This window comes from Lathyrus oleraceus, chromosome 6, assembly GCF_024323335.1.
Source record: "Lathyrus oleraceus cultivar Zhongwan6 chromosome 6, CAAS_Psat_ZW6_1.0, whole genome shotgun sequence".
NCBI classification, from domain to species: domain Eukaryota; kingdom Viridiplantae; phylum Streptophyta; class Magnoliopsida; order Fabales; family Fabaceae; genus Lathyrus; species Lathyrus oleraceus.
Window position 1 is genome coordinate 360,193,832 of NC_066584.1, and position 16,617 is coordinate 360,210,448.

Here is a 16,617-nt window from a genome sequence, read left to right on the forward strand (position 1 = left end):
TTATAGAATTGAGCTTATATCTAACTAAAAATGCTTAAGTTTACGCAGTTTACCTGACTTATTTACGGTTAGATAGTGAAATACCTAGCATAAATGGTGACTGATCAAGATACATTTGCCTAGTGGGTTTTGCCTACTTTTCACTTTTGTTGTATTGTATTGTATATTATTTGTGACATATTTTTGTGCAATTTGGGATTACTGTATTGTATGTAATGATTGAATTGCTTGATATATTAATTGCTTGTATGCTTGGTGATCTTTGTGAGATGAGTTCTATACCCAAACTCGAGTGCACTTAGGATAGGAGAATGGCATAGTCTTGTTGACTTGTGTGGAGTTATTCCTTAGCAAGTTGACTTGCAAGCCCATTTGCTTGGTGGAGGTCATGTTGGGATCAATAATGTCACACGAGTAGTCATGTTTAGGCATTACTCTTTCCAATATAGACCTTAGAAGCCAAGGACCTTAGTTTACCAAGACCATCTTGGCCTATTTTTAGGACGTAGTGCGAAGGTCGTTCAAGTGTAAGATTTGATACGATTGTTACGCGATACTACACTCATAAGAGTCTCTCTTGAGAATATTTTTGGAATACGAGTAGTCGTTTATCCGATAATATCCGAAAGATGGGATGATGACTATGGGAACATCTTGTAGAACATGTTTGGCAGGTTTAAACCCTAGTACACTCCCTTTGGGTGGTTCTTAACCGAGACTCCTTGCTCGTGACTTGCAACAAACCCTTGATTCATGGTTGATCCGTTCTTGTGTACCCTTAATATCAATGGAACTTGGGTGTTGATAAGGTGTAAACCATAATCCACCAAAATGGATGATTGATATTAAGGATGACTTGACCCATCCCATGACCTTTGTGTGGTGTGCTTTTCTTGATCCTTGAGTGTGATTGTTGCATCCATGCATTCATGCACCCATTTGCATCCATATCATCAAACAATGAGAAAAATTTCAAGGAACTTAAAAGGTCTATTTGCAAATTTTCGGACATGGACAAACAAAGAAGGAATACGAAGAAGTACAGTTTCAGACAACCCGACTTAAAAGAGCTAAGGAATTTGACATCCTATGTATTAGATCCCTTGGGTTTCAAGGCTCGTCATGGGAAGCTTCTATCTATTCTGGCTACTCAAGTGGACGAAGGTCTGATGAGTGTATTGGTGCAGTTCTATGATCCCTTGTACCGTTGCTTCACATTTCCGGATTTCCAGCTTTTGCCTACGCTTGAGGAGTATGCTTATCTTGTGGGTATACCTATCCTAGATCGGTTGCTGTTCAATGGCTTAGAGAGGGTTCCTACTTCTCAAGAGATTGCTGATTTGTTGCATATAGATGAATCTCTGGTTGGTGCTTATATGACTATCAAAGGTGGAATTCAAGGTCTCCCTTATGAGTTCCTCATTGCCTAAGCTACAATGTATGGGAAGGCCATGAGTGAGGACGCCTTTGAGGCCATATTTGTACTTCTCATATATGGGCTAGTGTTATTCCCCAACATCGACAAATTTGTGGATGTGAACGCTATTAGGATTTTCTCTACTCTTAATCCCGTTCCAACTCTGTTGGGTGACACTTATTTCTCTTTGCATATGAGGAATGCAAAGGGTGGTGGTACTATTGTGTGATGTTTGCCTCTGTTGTACAAGTGGTTTATTTTGCACTTGCCGCAGACGGTCGCCTTCAAGGAGAACAAAGGATGTCTACGATGGTCCACGAGGCTTATGTCTCTCACTAATGATGATATCTTTTGGTATAACCGTGTATATGATGGTGTGCAGATTATCGACTCTTGTGGTGAATTCTCCAATGTGCCTCTTCTTGGTACATGTGGTGGGATTAACTACAACCCTATTTTGGCACGTCGTCAGCTTGGGTTCCCCCTAAAGGATAAACCTAATAACATTATGTTAGAGGGTGTATTCTTTCAGGATGGTAAAGATCCCCAAGGCTTGAAGGGCAGGATGGTTCGCGCTTGGCGCAAGATCCATAGGAAGGGAAGGAAAGAGCTTGGTCCGAAGAACTGTATTGCTTTGGAACCCTATACCTCGTGGGTGAGGAGGAGAGCTTCTGAGTACCTTATGCCTTATGAGTATCCGAGACCTACACCTTTGGTTGTGGCAGGGCCTTCAACCCTCCCTGATCAAGGAGTAGAGGAGTTGAGAGACGAAGACCGTTCACGTGCCTGGGTCCGTGAACGAGAGGAGCTACTTCAGCAGCTTAGAGATAAGGATGCTTTGATAGAGTTTCTTGAGCATCAGGTTATCGACGAGCCTGATGATGTGGTGACTTCTCTTCTTCCTCAGTCTTTCAGGTTTTGGAAGAGGAAGTATGATCGACTCGCCAAAGAGAAGGCAGATATGGAGGCATCCTATGAGAGAGAGGTGAAGAGGCTTCGTGCAGCTTATCTTCCGGTCTCGAGAGCTTTGGACGATTGTTTTTAGGGTTCCATAGGATGTTCATTTTCCTTCTCTCTTGTATTGTATTTGGTTACCAAGACTGTACTTCTTTGGTGTAAATTTTTTTCCAGATATTATTGATATGATTATTCCATATATGTCTAAATGATTAATATTTTCCAAATATTTGCAAATAGAACCCTAAAAGTTGATATGACTAAAAATAAATCATATGCACAAGCATTGCATGCATCATGTGCATAAGCAGGTTTTGTTCCAGGGCTTCTTGTTCAGTGGTCTAACTCTATGTTCTTCATTTATTTTGAAGACAAGCTGACTCACCGGTACTACACCAGAGCCAACACTTCAAGACTGATGGATCACTTAGAGCAAGAGAATAGAGAACTCAAGGAGGAAGTGGCCAGATTGACTGCCCTAATGGAGTCTTTCATGGCCGCCCAGAGCCAGTCGTCTCCAACGCCTTCAACTCCTCCCCAGAGGACAATCATCTCTGAGATTTCCTCTTCAATAGTGCCTGCTGTTAGTGCCCACTTTGCGCCAACTGCTATGCTAGTCGGGTTTCCCTGAGGGATGCCCGCGAACTTTGTTCTTGAGGGTCTCGCCCCAACGTTTGCTTCTCTGCCGACATCTAGCCTAGTCCTCGCCGTTCCACCTCCGTTCGTGCATACTATGCCAAGGGTAGACGACACCATCTACCACTCTGAGCCGTCTGAGGGCCCAGACGTTTATGAAAAGATGGATGCAACGAACGATCAGTTTCTTGAGCTTCGCAAGGAACTCAAAACTCTCAGAGGAAAGGACCTCTTTGGCAAGTCTGCTGCTGAACTCTGCCTAGTTCCGAATGTCAAAATCCCTGTAAAGTTCAAAGTACCTGACTTTGAAAAGTACAAGGGAAATACTTGCCCTCTCAGCCACTTGGTTATGTAGGCAAGGAAGATGTCGACTTAGACCGACAACGATCAACTTCTCATTCGTTATTTCCAGGACAGCTTGTCCGGCGCTGCCCTGAGATGGTATATGGGCTTGGACAGCGCGAACATCCGATCCTTCAATGATCTTGGCGAAGCTTTCGTCAAGAAATACAAGTATAACATGGATATGGCTCCCGATAGGGATCAATTGAGGGCCATGTCCCAGAAGGACAAGGAAACTTTCAAGGAGTACGCCCAGAGGTGGCGAGAACTAGCTGCACAGATTGTGCCTCCGTTGGAAGAAAAAGAAATGACCAAGATCTTCTTGAAGACCTTGAGCTCATTTTATTATGAGTGGATGATTGCCAGTGCTCCTTCTGATTTCACTGAGATGGTGAATATGGGGATGCGTTTGGAGGAAGGAGTCAGGGAAGGGCGCCTGACTAGAGAAAAAGGCTCTTCTGCCAAACGATATGGGGCGTTTGGAAAGAAGAAAGATGGTGAGGCACATGTTGTGACCTCCAATCTCAAACCCAGAAGACCCTCTATGAGGAGGAAGACCATGCGTCCCGTCGGTGATCAACATCAGGTGGCTCACATAGCACCTGTTTTCAGAGAAAATCAGCACTATCAGCATAATAATAACCAGCAACAACAACATCAACAATATCAACAACAACAGCACCGTCCTCAACAGCAGGCCTACCAGCCTCGAAATAATAATCATACCAGTACAAGCTATGAGAGGAAAAGGGTCACTTTTGATCCTATTCCTATGACCTACGCAGAGCTATATCCCTCTTTGATAGAGAGAGAACTTATCACTCCACGCGACCCACCGACTATACCTACCAACCCTCAGTGGTGGTATAAGCCCGAGCTACATTGTGTTTATCATTCCGGTGCCCCCGGACATGACGTGGAAAATTGCTACCCGCTGAAGACCAAGGTTCAAGACCTTGTGAGAAGTGGTATCTTGTGTTTCGAGGACGTAGGTCCCAATGTGAAGAAGAACCCATTGCCAGAGCATGGGAAATCTGCTGTTAACATGGTCCAGGGCTGCCCTGGTAAATATAAGGTCAAATATGTCAACCATATTCGACAATCATTGGTCGAGATGCACAAACTATTGTGTGAATACAGTCACTATGAGCACGACCATGACAGATGCCATGTATGCACTGTCAATCAGAGGGGATGTCGTCAAGTCTGTAAAGACATCCAAGAAATGCTGGATGAAGGTGTAATTGAAATACTTCAGAATCGCGATGTAGATGATGAAGTCAATGTGATATCACCAGTATTTCGGATCCCAGAGCCTGTTGTCATCCGATATGATGGCAGCAAACAAAAGGCTTCTCCCTCTTTGATAATCAAACCAGCTGGCCCTGTGCCATATTCTTCTGATAAGGCTGTTCCCTATCGTTACAATGCTGTGGCATTGGAAGATGGGAAGGAGGTTCCCCTGCCCTCTACTTCTGTTGTTAACATCGCTGATGTTAGCGACCTGACCCGCAGTGGTTGTGTTTTCTCGGCTCTGCCGAAACCCCATGCTGACATCAGAAGGGCTGATGTTGCTGATTATGCTGTGCGCCCGGTTGAAAATGTTGTTGTTGCTCCGAATCCGGCAGTTGTTGCTAATAAACCTGCCACCGCTGTAAGAACTCCTGTCTCTGCTGGCCAGAATGACACAATGAAAGAAGATTGTAATGAGATGCTGAGGCTCATCAAGAGGAGTGAATATAACATTATAGATCAGCTTCTACAAATGCCGTCAAAGATCTCTGTGCTATCTTTGTTAATGAATTCAGAACCACACCGTGAAACTCTACAGAAGGTGTTGGATGTGGCGTATGTGGACCATGATGTCACAATAGAACAATTCGATAGTATTGTTGCAAACATTACTGCTTGTAACAATCTGAGTTTCTGTGATGCTGATCTCCCTGAGGAAGGAAGAGATCACAATTTGGCACTTCACATATCTATGAGCTGCAAGGATGATGCCATGTATAATGTGCTAGTAGACACTGGATCATCACTAAATGTGTTGCCAAAGTCCACTCTGGCCAGACTTTCATATCAGGGGCCTCCCATGAGGCAGAGTGGAGTAGTGGTAAAAGCTTTTGATGGATCCCGCAAAACTGTGATTGGTGAGGTTGAACTCCCAGTCAAGATTGGACCAAGTGATTTCCAGATCACTTTTCAGGTCATGGATATCCACCCATCATATAGATGTCTGCTGGGAAGACCATGGATTCACGAGGCAGGCGCCGTGACATCCACCCTACACCAGAAATTGAAATTTGTCAGGAACAAAAAGCTGGTGGTGGTAGGGGGAGAGAAGGCTCTCCTGGTTAGCCATTTGTCTTCCTTTTCTTATATAGACGCTGAGGATGAAGTTGCGACGCCGTTCCAAGCTTTATCTATTGCTGAGCCTTCAAAGAAAGGAACTTCTTCATTTGCGTCCTACAATGATGCGAAGTTGGCCATTGAGCATGGCGCAACTACTGGTTTAGGGAAAATGATCAAGATAGAAGACAACAAATCTCGGGATGGCATAGGGTATTCGTCAGGCACCTTCAACAAGTTTGGGCTATTTCAGAGTGATGGGTTCATCCACGTCGTCCAAGACGAGGAAGCTGCTGCGATTATGGAAGAGGATGCAGAGGAGGATTCTGGTAACTTTGTCATTCCTGGAGGAGTCTGCAATAACTGGGTCGTTGTTGATGTTCCAACAGTCGTCCATAAGTCAACATAATGTTCACCTGTTTGTTTAAAAACCCTTCTCCCATGCCAAAAGGAGAAGTGATGACATTGTTGGCTCATAAATACAATGATATTTCATTCAATAAATTCATGTTAAATGTTTGTTTTTCCAAATTATTTTCACTTTTTGTTTTTTGCATGAAATTGGTGATCACATAAAACCTTAAAAATAGAATAAAATCAATCTTTTCATCTGCATAATGATTTGCCTTGTTTGAATTCTAAAATCTCTTTTATATCCAAAATCATTATGCAGGTTGATCAAACCCATTGAACATAATGATCCAACACCATCTCCCAACTTTGAGTTCCTTGTATTTGAGGCCGAAGAAGATGATGTTGAAGAGATTCCTGACGAGATTACCCGTCTACTTGAGCATGAAGAGAAGATCATTCAGCCACATCTTGAGAATATGGAAACAATCAACTTGGGGTCTGAGGATTGTGTGCGAGAAGTGAAGATTGGGGCACTCCTGGAGGAATATGTTAAGAAGGGGTTGATTGAATTGTTACGAGAATATGTCGACGTATTTGCCTGGTCATATGAAGACATGCCTGGTCTGGATACTGATATCGTGCAACATTTCCTGCCTTTGAAGCCTGAGTTGTGCCTGTGAAGCAGAAGCTCAGAAGAACTCATCCTGATATGGCAGTGAAGATCAAAGAGGAAGTTTAGAAGCAAATTGATGCGGGGTTTCTGGTGACTTCTACGTATCCTCAATGGGTGGCCAATATTGTGCCCGTGCCTAAGAAAGATGGAAAAGTCCGAATGTGTGTGGACTATCGAGACTTGAATAAAGCTAGTCCGAAAGACGATTTTCCTTTGCCACATATTGATATGTTGGTAGATAATACATCTAAATTCAATGTCTTCTCATTTATGGACGGATTTTCCGGATATAACCAGATTAAAATGGCACCCGAGGATATGGAGAAGACAACATTCATCACACCTTCGAGAACATTCTATTATCGAGTGATGCCCTTCGGTTTGAAGAACGCCGGAGCCACGTATCAACAAGCTATGACTACCTTGTTTCACGATATGATGCACAAGGAGATCGAGGTATATGTTGACGATATGATTGCAAAGTCAAGAACGGAGGTTGAACATGTTGAGCACTTATTGAAGCTTTTTCAGCGTTTGAGGAAGTACAAACTCCGCTTGAATCCTAATAAGTGTACATTTGGAGTCCGTTCAGGCAAGTTATTGGGCTTTATTATCAGTGAAAGAGGTATTGAGGTTGATCCTGCCAAGGTCAAAGCAATACAAGAGATGCCTGCGCCCAAAACTGAGAAGCAAGTCCGAGGTTTTCTTGGCCGCTTGAATTACATTTCCAGATTTATATCCCACATGTCTGCCACATGTGCGCCGATATTCAAGCTCCTCCGGAAAGATCAACATCATGATTGGACCGAGGATTGCCAAAAGGCCTTTGACAGTATTAAAGAGTATCTGTCCGAGCCTCCGATTCTGTCTCCGCCTGTGGAAGGGAGACCCTTAATTATGTATCTGACGGTTCTTGAAGACTCAATGGGTTGTGTCCTTGGTCAGCAAGACGAATCAGGAAAGAAAGAATATGCTATCTACTACCTGAGTAAGAAGTTCATTGATTGCGAGTCTCGATACTCGATGCTTGAGAAGACATGCTGTGCTTTGGCTTGGGCCACTAAGCGCTTACGCCAATATATGTTAAATCATACGACTTGGTTGATATCCAAAATGGATCCAATCAAGTATATCTTTGAGAAACCTGCTTTAACTGAAAGGATTTCCCGTTGGCAGATGTTGTTGTCTGAGTATGATATTGAGTATCGAGCTCAGAAAGCTATTAAAGGTAGTATCTTGGCTGACCACTTGGCACATCAACCAATTGAGGAATATTAGTCAGTTCAGTACGACTTCCCAGATGAGGAGATTCTGTATTTGAAAATGAAAGATTGCGGTGAGCCTACGCTCGATGAAGGGTCAGAGCCTGGTTCCCGTTGGAGCATGGTGTTTGATGGCGCTGTAAATCAATATGGAAATGGTATTGGGGCAGTGATCATTACCCCTCAAGGCACACATTTTCCTTTTACAGCAAGGCTAACTTTCAAATGCACGAATGATATGGCTGAGTATGAGGCCTGTATTATGGGATTGGAAGAATGTATTGATCTTAGGATCAAGCATCTTGATGTTTATGGCGATTTGGCCCTTGTCGTTAACCAGATAAAGGGTGAATGGGAGACGAATCAGCCTGGACTCATCCCATATAGAGATTATGCGAGGAGGATTTCAACGTTCTTTACTGAAGTTGATTTCCATCATATTCCTCGAGATGAGAATCGGATGACAGACGCCCTTGCTACGCTTGCTTCGATGATCATGGTGAGACTCTGGAATGAAGTTCCCAATATCACTGTGATGCGTTTAGATAGACCAACTCATGTATTTGCAGTAGAGGAGGTGAAGGATGATAAGCCATGGTACTATGACATCAAGTGTTTTCTTCAGAGTCAGATTTACCCGCCTGGGGCATCTGTGAAGGATAGAAAGACTTTGAGGAGATTATCTGGCAGATTTTTACCTCAATGGCGATGTGCTTTATAAGAGGAATTTTGACATGGTTCTGCTCAGATGCGTGGATAGACACGAAGCAGACCTGTTAATGACTGAAGTCCATGAGGGTTCATTTGGTACTCATTCCAATGGACATGCCATGGCAAGGAAGATGTTAAGAGCAGGCTACTATTGGCTGACAATGGAGTCTGATTGCTGCAAATATGTGAAGAAATGCCACAAGTGTCAGATTTATGCGGACAAAATTCATATTCCCCCGACACTTCTGAATGTGATTTCATCATCATGGCCTTTCTCTATGTGGGGAATTGACATGATTGGCATGATAGAGCCAAAAGCGTCCAACGGTCACAAGTTTATTCTCGTAGCAATTGATTACTTCTCCAAATGGGTTGAGGCGGCATCGTATGCTAATGTGACCAGGCATGTGGTTGTGAAGTTTATCAAGAATCAACTCATATGCCGTTATGGTGTACCAGACAAGATCATTACTGATAATGGATCTAACTTGAACAACAAGATGATGAAAGAGCTGTGTAACGAGTTCAAGATAGCACATCATAATTCTTCTCCTTATAGACCCAAGATGAATGGGGCTGTTGAAGCTGCTAATAAGAACATTAAGAAGATTATCCAGAAGATGGTTGTTACGTACAAAGATTGGCATGAGATGCTGCCGTTTGCTTTGCATGGATATCGTACATCTGTCCGCACTTCAACAGGGGCAACCCCTTTCTCCCTTGTATATGACATGGAGGCTGTGCTCCCAGTAGAGGTGGAGATCCCATCAATGAGAGTCTTAATGGAAGCCAAGTTGACTGATGCTGAATGGGTTCAGAGTCGTTATGACCAACTGAACTTAATAGAAGAGAAGAGATTAACTGCCATGTGCCATGGTCAGTTATATCAGCAAAGGATGAAGAAAGCCTTTGATAAGAAGGTCAAGCCTCGTGTGTTTCGAGAAGGTGACCTTGTGCTCAAGAAAGTTTTGTCTTTCGCGCCCGATTCCAGGGGCAAGTGGACTCCAAACTATGAAGGTCCATATGTTGTTAAGAGAGCCTTTTCAGGCGGTGCTTTGATACTTACAACTATGGATGGGGAGGACTTCACTCGTCCTGTGAATTTAGATGCAGTCAAGAAATACTTTGCCTAAAATAAAAACAGAATAGCTCGCTAAGTTGAAAACCCGAAAGGGCGGCTTAGGCAAAAAAATGAGCGTCTCGGTGGATTGAAAACCCGAAAGGGCGGCTTAGGCAAAAAAATGAGCGTCTCGGTGGATTGAAAACCCGAAAGGGCGATCCAGGCAAAAGTTAGAGATATAAAAGAAAATATATATATATATATATATATATATATATATATATCCCGCTAGATTGAATACCTCACCTTGGGGCAATCTAGGCAAAAATTAGGGATTTGGCAAGTAACTGCATCCTGACAAGACTTTGCTTTTCAGCTGTCATCTGTCAGAATCTCGCGCAGTCATCGTTAACTGAAGCTTCAAATACATCGGATTCAGAGTTGGTGGAGAAATGGTCATTATGTTCAATGTAGCCCATTTCCAATATATATCACCAATTTCAAATTTGTAAAGATCCATGGAGTTTTGCCATTTGCAGACTACCATTCCAACAAATAAATTTGAGTCGTTATCCAATTCTTTGCACTCTTATTTATTTCTGTTTAACAAATGTTTGCATGTTTTAATTGATAAATATCATTGTTTTAAAAATAATAAAGTTTTTTTCATAAATTGTTTTTAAACAAAGTGAACATTCACAATGACAAAAAGGATAATTGGGACATCTTCAGTGCTCTCCCAAGGATAGTATGATCTCCAAAAGGGTAAGACATTTGTTCATATTCCCAGCATACATGTATCCTCTTCACTTATCTTTCAGGTTGTCTCCTCCGCGAGCACAGAAGAAAGTTGTGCATCCCACCAAATCCCCAGAGAGTCTGGAGTTTTGGATGCGACCTCAATCTTCTAACTCCCTAGAGAGTCTGAGACGAGCATTTGTGTTATCAATTATATGGTTGTCATCCCTGGGATAGACCTAAAATCCCTTATAAATTGATAAATTGATATGCTATCTTTTTGAGAAAGTTGGTATTCCCTCATTGGACTTCTCCCTCAAATGAGCAGGGAATCCCCGACATAAGAGGAATTCTCAATATTTGGTTTGTAACTTATCCCCAGTGGACTCGTCTACATCAATCTCCAGCAGGATAGGCTTTGATCATCCTCAGCATCGGATTTTATTTCCCGGCAGATATCAGTGTATCCTTGGTTTCTGTTGCTCCGTCGGATTGGGAGTCTCCCCGGTGGGCCTGGCTTTCTCTTTCGAGTTGTAGTACCAGTTGTTTGTCCATTAATCCTTGGACCTGTTTGTGTTAGATGTGTCTGTTTGTCAGCATTCATCATACATAAATCACGCATATACATGCATAATTATGACATTCAGATATTCATGCTGTATTCTTTGCCATATATCTTTGTTGTTGTCTCTTGCTATTTGGTGATACATATTTCCCCAAGTAGATGTTTGTGTCTGATCTCTCCACTTAGAGTCAGCCCCATAGGCGGAAAGCGTCGACCCTTTCTTCCATATTCCCCACTGAGTTATGTCCTCGTGGATGAATGTTATTTCAGTTTCCTCCCTAAATGCGTATTGGGATGGAATTACTCCCATGAGTTATATCCGCATTGGGTTGAGTCTTTGTTTCATTGTGTCTCTCTAGTTTGTTCCTAGATTGACTACTCTTGTTATTTTCCTTGTACTTCCCCGTAGTTTAGATGAATGATTGCTCAGTAACCGGTAATTGTCCATCTTTTCCCCGGCGGAATTTCTCTGGCCTTCTACCTAGTAGCCGGTAGTTGTAAGCCCTATTTCTGTGGTTTTCTACCCTCATACCGGTAGTTGTAAACCCAATTTTACCCTCTTGCAGAGTTAACCCTTGATTTTGTTCATCCTAACCGATGGCGGTTACTCTCTTCTGTGGTTTTCTACCAAGTACCGGTAGATGTAATCCCCTCTTTGTTGGTTATCTTTATCCAATATTCGGTATTGATATTCCTTCATTTTGAGTATATCTCCCAATAACTGGTGATATATCTCCTGGATCATTGGTTTTGTCAATGTATCCCCAACGAGTTATCTCTCATTTACCTTTTGTTGGTAATGATTGTTTCTCCCCTTATCTGGTCATCATTTTATACCTAGTATTTGGTATCCCGATGTCCTTTCTTTTCGGTCGATTTATCCTTTATTAACCCAGTAACCGGTTGTGGATAATCTTCCATGCGAGTATGTTATCTACGTTCTGACGATAATAGATAATATGTCTCATGCACTCTTCAGTCGAAGTCTTTTTCTTCCCCAGTCGAGTAAGATTCGTATTTCTTTACGGAATCGAATGTCCGTCCAGTAATCGAGTTTGCTTTTTCAGCCCTCATTTCGGATGATGAGTGTTTTGGAAATATTCCGCAATTCATGCCTTGGTTGGTCACCTATTATATACCCAGTAATCTGGTATCCCTGGTGTTCCTTCCTTTCTGCTCCCTATTATGACTGTTGTCCCCTGTGGAGTCAGATTTTTCTGAGTTGAAATATACCTTCTAGGTCTTCCTTAGATGTTATGGATGTTTGATATCTCTCACCCTTATACCGGTCTTAGATATTCATTCTCCCCGAGCATGTTGCTCTTCTCACCCTTATACCGGTGTTTTGATCACATGTCTCCTTGAGCTTATTACCCAGTAACCGGTAATACCTCATTCGGTTGTTTCCTCAGTTGAGTCCTCTTTGGACATTTCCCCATCGGGGTCCCTTAGTGGATTTTCCCAGTCTGAGTCCGGATTTTTATCCGAGGTATCCTTTATGGATAGTTTTGCTGTATTGGCATATTCCCCAATACACGCATCTTTGCGTCAACTCGAGTCTTTCCATTGATTTATTTTCATGGAATTCCTTCGTGTCTCTCAACAAGTTTTAAGTCATGACCTGCTCACGCATTTTATCCCTTTCATTCCCCAGTAAAGTCCCCAGAGTCTCTGTCCCATTTATGAGTATATGACTCATATGGATTTTCAGTTTCTCCCGATTTCTTTTTCCTTTATGGACATATATCCCCACAGAGTATTAACTTTTGCATACATACATTTGCGTCATGAGGTCTCTTAGGGACCAAAATTCGTCTCTTTGTTATTATTTAAGCCCATTCTACCTCGTCGAGACGAAGATTTTAACCTTCATATCTCCGGCTAGATAGACCTTAAATAGGGGCATCTGTAAGACCCTAATTTTGACCCTAAGATCCCTCATGGCATCATAACATTGCATTTGCATTTTGCCTCAAGGATCATGGCATCTTGGCTCCTAACCTTTGGGTGGGAACACTTGTGAGCTGGTTTGGGATCACCAAGCATTCTTGAATTGTATATTATTGCTTTTCTTCTTATGTCTACTAACTAAAAGCACAAAAATATGTCACTAACATCTTTTGTTTTGTAGCTTGAGCAATCACAAGATCCAAGGCTCATAGAGGCCCCTATGCTCATTGATATGGCTAGATGAAGATGAAGGCAGACATGATAATGGTTCCCAAAGCTCTCATCCATCAAATATGCCTCCCAAGTATCTCAATTCATCATTTTGATCAAAGTAAACCAAAGGGCTTGAGGTTTGTTTCCCAAGGAAACCCTAATTCATCTGTCCATCAACTGTGCCTTGCTCATGAAGCAACCTTAACCCATGATCAAATATAATCAAGGGAAGTTATTTCATTCATCATTTCATGCATATTTGAGCTTATTTGAGTGTCATCAATCATCAATTCATTAAGATTTGAGGCATGAACTTGAGAAGTTGATCAGTCAATTCATCTGACTATTTTGAAGTACACTGAGACCTAACTTTTGATGTGTTTGTAAAATGGAGATGACCCCAAGAGCAAAAATGTTCTTAAGAACCATATGAACAACTTTCATGTTCATCAAAAATTTATTTTAAGGTTGGAAGGTCATCATCCATTTCAAAACATTATAGGTCATTTTGACTGAAACCCTAATTTTGGGTCAACTTCCCAAGAACATAACTCATTCATTTTTCATGATTTTGAGGTGGGATCAAATGCATTGGAAGGTTTAAGATGTCTACTTCAGTTTTTATGTGGAGAAAATTTTCATAATCCTAAAAGAAATACATGTGATAATGCAAAACATTATAGGTCACTTTGGACCAAAGGCATTGCAATGTGAAAAAGTCCAACTTCAAGTGCCCATAACTCTCTCATAAAAAATCCAAATGATGCAAAATATAAGTCCAAATGGACTGTCTTTAAAAGATCTACAACTTTGATGTTGACGGTTTTGTCATTTTGAGCTTTCATCATTGAAACAGAAGGGCTTGAAGTTTGGCCATTTTGGAAATTTTCACATGCACATGTTTTGCACCTTGCACTTCATGATCAATTTTCACCAATTTCCCAATTCCAAATGAAGTTTTGGTTAACATAAAAATTGATCCTCATGCTAAGATCTTTCCAACCATTACCCATAAGGCTATGTTTCATTTTTGGAAATGTCATTTTCGAAGAGGAGAAAGTTTTAGTGCATTTTTGGAAACTCATTGAAAACACATTGCATGAGCCCATTACATTACTTCTGCACGTCCATTTTAATTCCATATGATACCAACATTCATTTCCAATCAGAATTGGGCCATCCATGCGCCTGTACAGGCCCATGCATGGAGGCCCTCTTCATCCATGCACATGCTTTGTTCATGCTTCTACCTTGCCAATTGCTATATATAGAAGTGCATAACTTCACAATTACACAACCTGAAGGCGCCTGTTATCCTGCAAGAATCCCTCCATAGCCTCACTTAAAGGAACTTTCTTTTTTCTCTTCAAATTTTCAGATCTGAATTTCAATTGCATTGATTGATTTTCAGACTCATAGTTCCTTAGCCTTGCTTCATCTTCATCCTAAGATCACACTGTAAGCAAAAGCTTTGAAGAATCGTGCTCTCAAGATCCACATTTCAGAGGTTTATGCTCAAACTTATTTTCTTCGAAACTCCTTGATTATTGTTGTTTTCTTGCATTTATTGGGTTGGCTGAAGTCCTCTCATCAGAGGCAACATAACTGTGCTTTGAATTTTGCAAATATACTAAGTTTCAGTTGAACACCACAAATTTCAACCTCTGATTTCTCTCTCCATGGAAGTCTAGAGTGGAAATAGTTGGCACAGGGGTGATATACATCACCCCAGCTTTCATTTGATATATGGATCGTGGCATTTGGTTGAGGTTGCCATGTCTGCAACTCTCACCGGCGATGAAGGTCTTGCCGGAGAAGACGGTGGTGTACACCACCGTCTGGTTGCAAGATTAAATCATGGCCACACGATCTTGTTTCCAGATCTAATCTGGACCTTTACATGTTATGACTTTTTTAATGGCAGCATGTGACTCGTTTGACTTGAGAGTATGGTGGATGCGCACATGTGATCCGTGTGATGTGCCAGCTCAATTAATGAGCTCAATCCAACGCCTCACGCTTTTTCACATTTTTAATTTCTGATTTTAATTTCCATTTTATTTCTTTTATTCTATTTCATTTCAAAAAATCATATCTCACTCATTATTGGTCCAAAAAATGTGAGACCAATTGCATTATTTCTCTTTTAATTTCTAGTTTCTGAAAATGATTTTTAATATTTTTTATTTTATCATTTGATATTTTTTATGAATTTTCTCTTTTCTGGTTGTTTTTAATTCATTTAAAATAGTTTTTGATATTAAAAAAAATGCAAAAATATTTTCCCAACCTCTTTGAATGATGATGGATCTATGAAAAATATTCTCATCAATTTATTAATTGATTTGAGATTTATTTGAGATTTTAATCCAATTAGGTTATTTTTATGCATTTTTAATTGATTAAAAATAGTTTCTGGTTTCTAAAAATGCTGAATTTTTTTGTCAAACTTTGTTTGACCTTGTTGAACTTAGGATGATCCATTTGGACTTTTCAAAGTTGATTTGAAATGGAATTGAAGTTTGACCTTTCTTTTTATTTTAATTCAAGTATTATTTTAATTTTGAAAAAAATACCAAAAATATTTTATTTGTTTCTTGACTTCTAAACTTCATCTTGCTTCTGTTTACTAATGTTTGACCTTGATTCCATCTATCTTTGGTCAATGTATGTTGGTTACCCCATTTGATTTCCATTAATGCACTTTCTTATTCATCTTCCTCTTCTTCTTTTTTCTTTTTGATCAATGAGTTAAAGATTGGTGGTTAGCCTTGATATATGGGAGGTTTAACCTTCCTTGATTCAAATCTAATTCATCTTGATCATAGATCAAGTGAATGGCTTTGCATTAAGGATAGGTTGCTTCCTAATCAAGCAAAGAACCTAAATCAATACAAGATCATTTCTCATCTTCTTTTGGCATGACAAGCTGTAGGAGCTTGATTCACTAATCAAGATCTCTAACTTGTGTTGTTGCCTATATTTTTATTGACCGGCCTCAGATAGGTGTGACTACTACATTAGTCCACTTACGATTGCTTAACATAGCGCTAAATTTGCCTTATGGCACACTAACTCTAACCATTAACCATTAACATTTAATTCTTGCACTTTACATTTATGCAATTTACTATTCTTGTACATATTATTCATTTGCTTTTGCCCTTTGCTCATTTGAGCACATGTTTATGTTAATGCAATTTGCCTTTTGCTCACTTGAGCACATAATTGTGTATATATTATTGTGCTTGTGTTTTGTTTTGATTGTCGTGAACTAATTGCAAATGGACAAAAGGACTTAGACTTTAGGACATTCCCTATGCAAAAATGAAGTCAAAGAGCAACTAGGCCTTATGCCTTTAGAGTGCTATAAAAGTCAAAGACCAACTA